General features: G+C 39.6%; 1 pseudogene; it reads right to left on the minus strand.

Moving 5' to 3' along the window:
* Nucleotides 1-3,346: 3,346 nt before the first annotated feature.
* LOC112634648 lies at nt 3,347-5,282 on the minus strand (annotated as a pseudogene).
* Nucleotides 5,283-9,731: the final 4,449 nt, after the last annotated feature.

Here is a 9,731-nt window from a genome sequence, read left to right on the forward strand (position 1 = left end):
GCAGTTATATTTTTTCAGACAAATTGAACACAGTGCAGTCTCCACAGAGTTCCTCTCCCTCTCTTCCCCCGTCACCTCAGCAGTTTCCATTAGTACCATCTCCCATTAATGTAGTACATTTGTTACAAAAAACAAATCAATATGGATGTATTATTCGCTAAATTATTAGTTACAGTTTTTGTTAACTAATTTGATACATTATGAACTTAGTTATAATCTAGATATTGATCTATTTTAGCTGAAGTCCACAGTTTACACTAGGGTTCTCTTCCTGTTATAAAGTTCTCTGGATTTTATCAAATGCATAATGTATCATGCATCCCCCATACAATATCAAAATAGGTACACAGCACCCAAATACACTCTGCAAAATAGTTTCACTGCCCTGAAAATCCTCTGTGCTCTGCCTATTCATCCCTCCGTCCCCCTCACCGTTTGGCAACTACTATCTTTACTGTGTCTATAATTTCACCTTTTCTAGAATGTCATCTAGTTAGAATCACACGGCACGTGATTTTTTTTAGATTGATATCTTTCACATAACCATAAGCTTTTAAGGTTCCTCTATGTCTTTTCATGGCTTGATAGCTCATTTCTTTTCACCCTGAATAATACTGCATTGAATTCATGTCTCACAGTTTATCTATTCATCTACTGAAGGATATCTTGGTTACTTTCAAGTTGTGGCAACTAAGAATAAATCCTCTATAAACATTCACGTGCAGATTTTTTTTTTTTTTTTTTTTTTTTTGATATGGAGTCTCGCTCTGTCGCCCAGGCTGCAGTGCAATGGCGCGATCTCAGCTCACTGCAAGCTCTGCCTCCCGGGTTCACGCCATTCTCCTGCCTCAGCCTCCCGAGTAGCTGGGACTACAGGTGCCCACCACCACGCCCGGCTAATTTTTTGTATTTTTAGTAGAGATGGGGTTTGACCATGTTAGCCAGGATGATCTCAATCTCCTGACCTCGTGATCTGCCCCCTTCGGCCTCCCAAAGTGCTGGGATTACAGGCGTGAGCCACCGCGCCCGGCCTCATATGCAGATTTTTGTATGGCTATGTTTTCAATTACTTGGGTAAATACCGAGAAGTGTACCTGCTGGGTCATATGGGAAGACTACGTTAAGAAACAGACATTCAGATGAGGGATAAAATCCTACACATTGGGTACAGTGTACACCACTCGGGTGATGGGTGCACCAAAATCTCAGAACTCACCACTAAAGTACTTACCCATGTAACTAAACACCACTTGTTCCCCTAAAAACTATTAAAAAAAAAAAAAAGACATTCTTCCAAGTGGCTATACCATTTTGCATTCCCACCATCAATGAATGAGAGTTGGTACTGTTCTACCTCCTCCTCACCATTTGGTGTGTCAGTATTACGAATTTTCACTATTATTCTGATGAATATGCCATGGCATCTTGATATTTTAATGTGCATTCCCTAATGATGTGTGATATTAAGCATATTTTCATATGCTTATTTGTCATCTGTATATCCCCTTTGGTGAGATGTCTGTTCAGATCTTTTGCCCACTTTTTTTTTTTTTTTTTTTTTTGAGATGGAGTCTCGCTCTGTCGCCCAGGCTGGAGTACAGTGGCGTGATCTCAGCTCACTGCAAGCTCTGCCTGCTGGGTTCACGCCATTCTTCTCCCTCAGCCTCGCGAGTAGCTGGGACCAGAGGCCCCCGCCACCACGCCTGGCTAATTTTTTGTATTTTTAGTGGAGACAGGGTTTCACCGTGTTAGCCAGGATGGTCTTGATCTCCTGACCTTGTGATTCGCCTGCCTCAGCCTCCCAAAGTGCTGGGATTACAGGCATGAGCCACCGCGCCTGCCACTTGCCCGCTTTTTAATTGGACTATTTATTTTGTTATTGTTAAGCGTTAAGAGTTCTTTGTATATTTTGTGTACAAATTCTTTATCGGATATGTGTTTTGCAAAGATTTCCTCCCAGTCTGTGGCTTGTCTTTTCATTCCCTTAATAGTATCTTTCACAGTTTTCACTTTAATAAAATATAAGTTACCACATTTTTCTTTCATAGATTGTGCTTTTAATGTTGTATCTAAAAAGTCATCACCAAACCCAAGATCATCTAGATTTTCTCCTATATTATCTTCTAAAAGTTTTACAGTTTAGCATTTTACATTTAGGTTTATGATCCACTATTAATTATTTTTTTGTGAAAAGGGTAAGGTCTGCATTTTGTTTTGTTTTGTTTTGTTTTTTTGGTATTTGTATGTCCGATTGTTCTCAGCAATGTTTGTTGGAAATACTGTCCTTTCTCCATTCTATTGCTTTTGGTCCTTTGTCAAAGATCGTTAGACTATATTTATGTGGGTCTATTTCTTGGCTCTCTCTTCTGTTCCATGGATCTATTTGTCTATTCTTTCACCAGTACCACAGTCTTGATTACTATAGCTTTATAGCATGTCTTGAAGTTGGGTAGTGTCAGTTCTCCAACTTTGTGCTTTATCTACTTCAATATTTGTTGGGTATCGTGGGTCTTGCCTTCCCATATATACTTTAGAATCAGTTTGTTAATATCCACAAAATAACTTGCTGGGATTTTGACTGTGATTGCGTTGAACTGATGGATTATTTGGAAAGAACTGACATCTTAACCACATTGAATCTTCCTGTTGGTGAACGTAGACTTTCTCTTCAATTACTTAGATTGTTGATTTCTTTCATCAGAGTTTTATAGTTTTTCTCATGTAGTTTCCTTGCACACATTTTGTTAGATTTATTCTTAAGTATTTCATTTTTGGGGGTGCTAATGTAAACGGTGATGTTTTTAATTATAAATTCCAACTGTTCACTGCTTGTATATAGGAAAGCGACTGACTTGTATATTAACCTTGTATCCTGCAACCTTGTACAGTCATTTATTAGATCAAGTTTTTGTGTATGTGAATTTTTTGAATTTTCTACATAGACAATCATATAATCTGCAAATAAAGTTTTCTTTCTTTCTTCTCAATTTCTATACCCTTTATTTCCTTTTCTTTTCTTAACTTACTAGCTAGAACTTCCAGTATGATGATAAATAGGAGTGGTGAGAAGAAACATTCTTGCATTATTAATTCAAATATTTTTATGGTGCCAATTTTAAATAGTTTTATTTAAGACGTTGCATTTTCCACTTCCAATACAGTGTTTATGAAGTGCGATGTTATTTCCTTCCCCTGTGCGTGTGTTCCATATTCAAATATTGAGAATGCCCCGTAACTTACTATATAGCAGCTGAACTTTTTTAAACTACCACAGAATTTGCTACAAATTTAGATCCTTCAATGTTTTACATGTGTGGAGCAATGCTACATCTACACTTGGGTTGGCTTAATCAACCTCTTCCGTGGTGGGCCCTGAGGAAGAACCACCAGAGGGAGGAGCTCCACCACCAGGGAATCCCCCAGGCATTCCTCCTGGCATGCCTCCTGCACTCTGGCACAGCTTGGCGATGATGGGGTTGCAGACTTCCTCCAGCTCTTTCTGCTGATCTTCAAATTCTTCCTTCTCGGCAGTCTGATTCCTATGGAGCCAGTCGATAATTTCATTACACTTGTCCAGAATCTTCTGTTTGTCCTCCTCATTAATCTTGCCTTGAAGTTTCTCATCTTCGACAGTTGCTTTCGTGATGAATGCATAGGATTCAAGTGAATTCTTGGATGACACTTTGTCCCTCTGCTTTTCATCTTCAGCTCTGTACTTCTCAGCTTCCTGGACCATACGTTCAAAGTCTTCCTTGCTCAAACAGCCCTCGTCATTAGCGATAGTAATCTTGTTATCTTTTCCTGTACTCTTGTACTCACAGCAGAGACGTTGAGGATGCCATTGACATCAATGTCAAAAGTGACTTCAATCTGAGGAACACCTCGGGGTGCAGGAGGTGTGCCTGTGAGTTCAAACTTACCGAGCAGGTTGTTATCCTTGGTCATGGCATGCTCACCTTCATAAACCTGAATAAGCACACCAGGCTGGTTGTCAGAATAGGTAGTGAGGATCCGTGTCTGCTTGGTAAGAATGGTAGTATTACACTTGAGGAGGATGGTCATGACTCCACCAGCCGTTTCAATACCAAGGGAAAGAGGAGTAACACCAACGAGCAGCAAATCTTGAACATTTTCAGACTTGTCTCCAGACAGAACGGCTGCCTGGACAGCTATACCATATGCAACAGCTTCATCAGGGTTGATGCCCTTATTCAGTTCTTTCCCATTGAAGAAGTCTTGGAGAAGCTTCTGAATCTTGGGGATACAAGTAGAACCACCAGCCAGGACAATATCATGAATGTGTGACTTGTCTAGTTTGGCATCTCAAAGGGCTTTCTCTACGGGGTCCAGGGTGCCATGGAACAGGTGAGCATTCAGTTCTTCAAATCGGGAATGGGTAATGGAGGTATAGAAGTTGATTCCTTCAGACATAGAATCGACCTCAATATGGCCTGGGTGCTGGAAGAGACAGTATGCTTAGTACGTTCACAAGCAGTACAGAAGCATCTTATAGCTCTCTTGTTCTCACTGATGTCCTTCTTACGCTTGCGCTTGAACTTGGCAATAAAAAGGTTGACCATTCGGTTGTCAAAATCTTCTCCACCCAAGTGGGTATCTCTAGCTGTAGATTTGACCTCAAAGACCTCAATAGTGAAGATTGACACATCAAAAGTGCCACCTCCTAGGTCAAAGATCATCACATTTCTTTCTGCTCCAACCTTTTATCTAAGCCGTAAGCAATAGCAGTAGCAGTTGGCTCATTAATAATTCTAAGTACATCGAGACCAGCAATAGTTCCAGCATCTTTGGTAGCCTGACGCTGAGCATCATTAAAGTAAGCTGGCACTGTGACCACAGCATGGGTAACAGTCTTCCCAAAGTGGGCTTCTGCAATTTCCATCATATTTGTCAGAGCCATAGAGGATAACTTCTCTGGATAGAAGCTTTTGGTCTCTCCCTCGTGTTCCACTTGGACCTTGGGCCTGCCAGCATCATTCACCACCACGAAGGGCCAATGCTTCATCTCAGACTGGACAATAGCATCATCAAATCTGTGTGCAATCAGACGTTTGGCATCCAAAACCATGTTGGTCGGGTTCATTGCAACTTGATTCTTTGCGGCATCACCAATGAATTGTTCAGTGTCCGTAAAGGTGACATAGCTGGGAGTGGTTTAGTTTCTCTGATCACTGGCAATTATCTCCACTTTTCCATGCTGGAAAACACCCACACAAGACTAGTCGGTGTCAGGATCAATACCAAACTGCAGGTCCCTTCAACATGGTTGCTGGCACGTAGGCCTGGCTCCAACAATGAAGAAAGACACAGGAACCCCGAGAGCTGCAGGCGAGTTCAATGAGCTAATTCAAATATTTTTATTTCAGCTATTCTGATAGGTATGTAATTCTATCTTATGATTTTTTGCATTTCCCTAATGACTAATGATATTGAATATTTTTTCATGTACTTATTTGCTATCTGTAGATTCTCTTTAATGAATTTTTTTCATGTCTTTTGCTTATTTTCTAATTGGATTGATTTTTTCCTTCTGAGTTTTCAGAGTTCCTTATATAATCCAGACATGAGTATTTTATCAGATATGTGGCTTGTAAATATTTTCTCTGTCCGTAGCTTGACTTCTCATCCTCTTAACAGAGTCTTTTGCAGAGTAAAAGTTTTTGGTGTCAAGGCTAAGAACTCTTTGTTTATGCCTAAATCCTGATGATTTTTTTCTTTCTTTCTTTTTTCTTTTTTTGAGACTGAGTCTTGCTCTGTTGCCCAGACTGGAGTGCAGTGGCCCGATCTCGGCTCACTGCAACTTCCACCTCCTGTGTTCAAGTGATTCTCCTGCCTCAGCCTCCGGAGTAGCTGGGACTACAGCGCGTGCCACCACGCCCGGCTAATTTTTGTGTTTTTAATAGAGATGGAGTTTCACCGTGTTAGCCAGAATGGTCTCGATCTCCTGACCTCAGGATCTGCCCGTTCCGGCCTCCAGAAGTGCTGGAATTACAGGTGTGAGCCACCGCGCCCAGCCCTGATGATTTTCTTCTAAAAATTTTATAGCTTTACATTTAAATCTTGACCCATTTTGAGTTAACTTTTGCATAAGGTATGAGACTTGAGGATTTAAAAAAAATTCTTCTGTATTTTGTTTGTCTGTGGATGTCTAATTGCTTCAAAAGCATTTATAGAAAAGGCTACTTTTCGGCCGGGCATCGTGGCTCATGCCTGTAATCCCAGCACTTTGGAATGCCGAGGCAGGCAGATCACCTGAGGTTGGGAGTTCGAAACCAGCCTGATCAACATGAAGCAGCACTGTCTCTACTAAAAATACAAAATTAGGCAGGCATGGTGGCACGCACCCACAATCCCAGCTACTCGGGAGGCTGAGGCAGGAGAATCGCTTGAACCCGGGAGGCGGAGGTTGAGGCAAGCCGAGATCGCGCCACTACACTCCCACCTGGGTAACAACAGAAAACTCCGTCTCAAAAAAAAAAAAAAGAAAAAGAAAAAAGAAAAGAAAGAAAAGGCTATCTTTCCTCCATCGATTCCTTTGGTACCTTTGTCAAGAAGCATTTGGGGTCATTTGTGTGGAGCTATTTCTAGGTTCTCTATTCTGTTGTATTGGTCCATATGTCTTTTCTTCTACCACACAATCTTATTTTATTGTAGCTGTAAAATAAGTCTTGAAATCATGTAGACTAATTTCTCCCAATTTATCTTTCAAATTGTGGCAGTTCTAGCTCCTCTGCCTTAAAGTATAAAATTTAGAGTACTCTGGTGTATATTTACCAAAAAACTTGCTGGGATTTTTAATAAGAACTGTGCTGTACATGTATATCAATTTGGGGAGAATTAACATATTTATTATGTACAACCTTTTTTTTTTTTTTTTTTTTTTTGAGATAGAGTCTTGCTCTGTCACCTAGGCTGGAGTGCAGTGGCGCGATCTCTGCTCACTGCAACCTCTGCCTCCTGGGTTCAAGTGATTCTCCTGTCTCAGCCTCCCCTATCCGGGATTACAGGTGCCTGCCACCATGCCAGGCTTATTTTTGTACTTTTAGTAGAAGTGGGTTTTTGCCATGTTGGTCAGGCTGGTCTTGAACTCCTGGCCTCAAGTGATCTGCCTGCCTCAGCCTCCCAAAGTGCTGGGATTACAGGCATGAGCCACCATGCTTAGCCTATGTTAAATTTTTTTGTTTATTTTCAAAATTTAGAGACAGGGTCCCACTCTGTTACCCAGGCTGGAATGCAACGATGCAGTCATAGCTCACTGCAGCTTTAACCTCTTGGGCTTAAGTAATCCTCCCACCTCAGGCTTCTAAGTAGCTAGTGCTACAGGTGCATAAGACAGGGTCTCACTGTTGCCTCAGCTGGTCTCCATCTCCTGACTTCAAGCAATCCCCCAACCTCAGTCTCCCAAGGTGCTAGGATTACAGGAGTGAGCCACCACACTCATCAGTTAAATCTTTCAACACATAAACACAGTATATCTCTTCATTTATACAGATCTGATTGATTTCTTCAGCACTGTGTGGTTTTTGGTGTAAAAAAAAATCCTATACATGCTTTGTTAGATTTAAGTACTTTTTTGAACAATCGTACATGGTATTGTGGTTAATTTTAGTGTCCACATACTTGGTGCCAGAATATGAGAATACAATTGATTGACTTTTGTATGTTTACCTCATATCCTTCAAACTTGCTAAACTTACTTATTAGATCTAGAAGTTTTTTTGAAGATTCCTTGGAACTTTCTTCATAGAGAATCATGGCATCTGCAATATAGTTTTCTTTCTTTTTTTCCTAATCTGTATGCTTTTTATTTCCTTTTTTCCCTTTTTGCCCTAGCTAGAACTTCCAGCACTATGTTGACTAAGAGTGTTGAGAACAGACATCCTTGTCAGGTTCCCAAACTTAGAGGGAAAACATTTGGCCATTTACCTTTAAGTATAATGTTAGCTACAGATTTTTGTAGATATTCAAGTTGAGGAAGTTCCTCTCTATTCCAGCAAGACTGACAAAAGAGAAAAGACACAAATGACCAATATCGGGAATTTTTTCTGAGCGTTTATCATAAATGGATGGTGAATTTTGTCAAATGCTTCTTTTCCCCATTGGTTGATATACTTATGTAATTTTTCTTTTTTAGCTTGTTAATATGATTGATTACATTAAGATTTTAAAATATCAAGCCAGCCTTGCTTCCCTGAAACAGATCGCATTGGCATGGTGTATAATTCTTTTTACATATTGCCCGAATTCTATTTGCTAATATTTTATCAACGATTTTTGTGTCTATATTTATGAGAGGTATTGGTCTGTAGCTTCCATTTCTTTCTTTTCTTCCCTCTCTCCCTCCCTCTCTCCCTTCTTCCCTCCCTCCCTCCTTCCTTTCCTGCCTTCCTTTTGTGTAGCGTCTCTTTCTGGTTTCAGTATCAGGGTAACATTCACTTCATAAAGTCTGCCAAACTCTTCCTCTTCAGTTTTCTGCAAGAGATGGTATAAAATTGGCATTAATTCCTCTCTAAAGGTTGGTAGAGTTCTCCAGTGAAACACATCTAGACTGCAGATTTGTGTTTTGGTAGTTTCAAAATTGTGAATTTAATTTGCTAAACGGTTATAGAGTTATTCTGATGATCCATTTCATTTTGGGTGAACTGTGATAGTGTGTGTTTTTTGAGGAATTGGTCCATCTCATCTAAGTTGTCAAATGTATGAGAGTAGAGTTTTTTGTAGCATTCGTGTATCATCATTTAGACACCTTCAGGGTCTGTAGTGGTATCTCCTGTTTCATTCCTGATATTGGTCATTTGTGTCTTTTCTCTTTTCTGTGTCAGTCTTGCTGGAAGTATGCCGATTTTATTGATCTTCTCAAATAACCAGCTCTTTGTTTTAGATTTTTATCTATTGGTTTTCTGTTTTTAAATTTTATTGATTTCTGTTCTTATCTTTAGTGTTTCTTTCCTTCTGCTTGCCTTTGGGTTTATTTTGCCCGTTATTTTCCAGGTTCTTGAGGTAGGGTATTTGGTTTTTGATTTGAGACTGTTCCTCTTTTCTAATATAAGTATTTGTGGCTACATATTTTCCTTTCAGCACTGCCTAGCTCTGTTCCATAACATTTGATATGCAGTACTTTCTTTTTTTTTTCCAGTTCAATGTATTTTTGGATTTCCCTTGAGACTTCCTCTCTTCCCATGGATTATTTAGAAGTGTTTTTATATTTTTCTGTTATCTTTCTGCTATTTATTTCTCTTTGATTCCACTGTGGTTGGAGAACACACTGTATTATTCCAATTCTTTTAGATTCGTTGAGGTTGTTTTATGAACCAAGATGTTGTCTATATTGGTACTTGTTTTTTTTTAAGTCATATCAGAATGTATAATATTTTATATTTTCATCAATTATGTACTAAAAATAATGGTCATTATAACCTAATACAGAACAATCTCAACAACTAGAACATAATAGTTCTAACAAAATATTATGTTTTTGAACACATTTTTGTTGAAGAAAATTTTGGCAGGTGAAGTGAAATAGAAGTACAATTTTAAAATGAAAAGGAAACAATATAAGAATTCCAACTATACAGAAGAATTTGGGCTGGGTCTAGTGGCTCATGCCTGCAATCCCACCACTTTGGGAGGCTGAGGCAGACAGACGGCTTGAGCCCAGGAGTTCAAAACCAGGCTGGACAAATGGTGAAACCTCACCTCTACTAAAAATACAA

The sequence above is a fragment of the Theropithecus gelada genome, chromosome 11, assembly GCF_003255815.1.
Source record: "Theropithecus gelada isolate Dixy chromosome 11, Tgel_1.0, whole genome shotgun sequence".
NCBI classification, from domain to species: domain Eukaryota; kingdom Metazoa; phylum Chordata; class Mammalia; order Primates; family Cercopithecidae; genus Theropithecus; species Theropithecus gelada.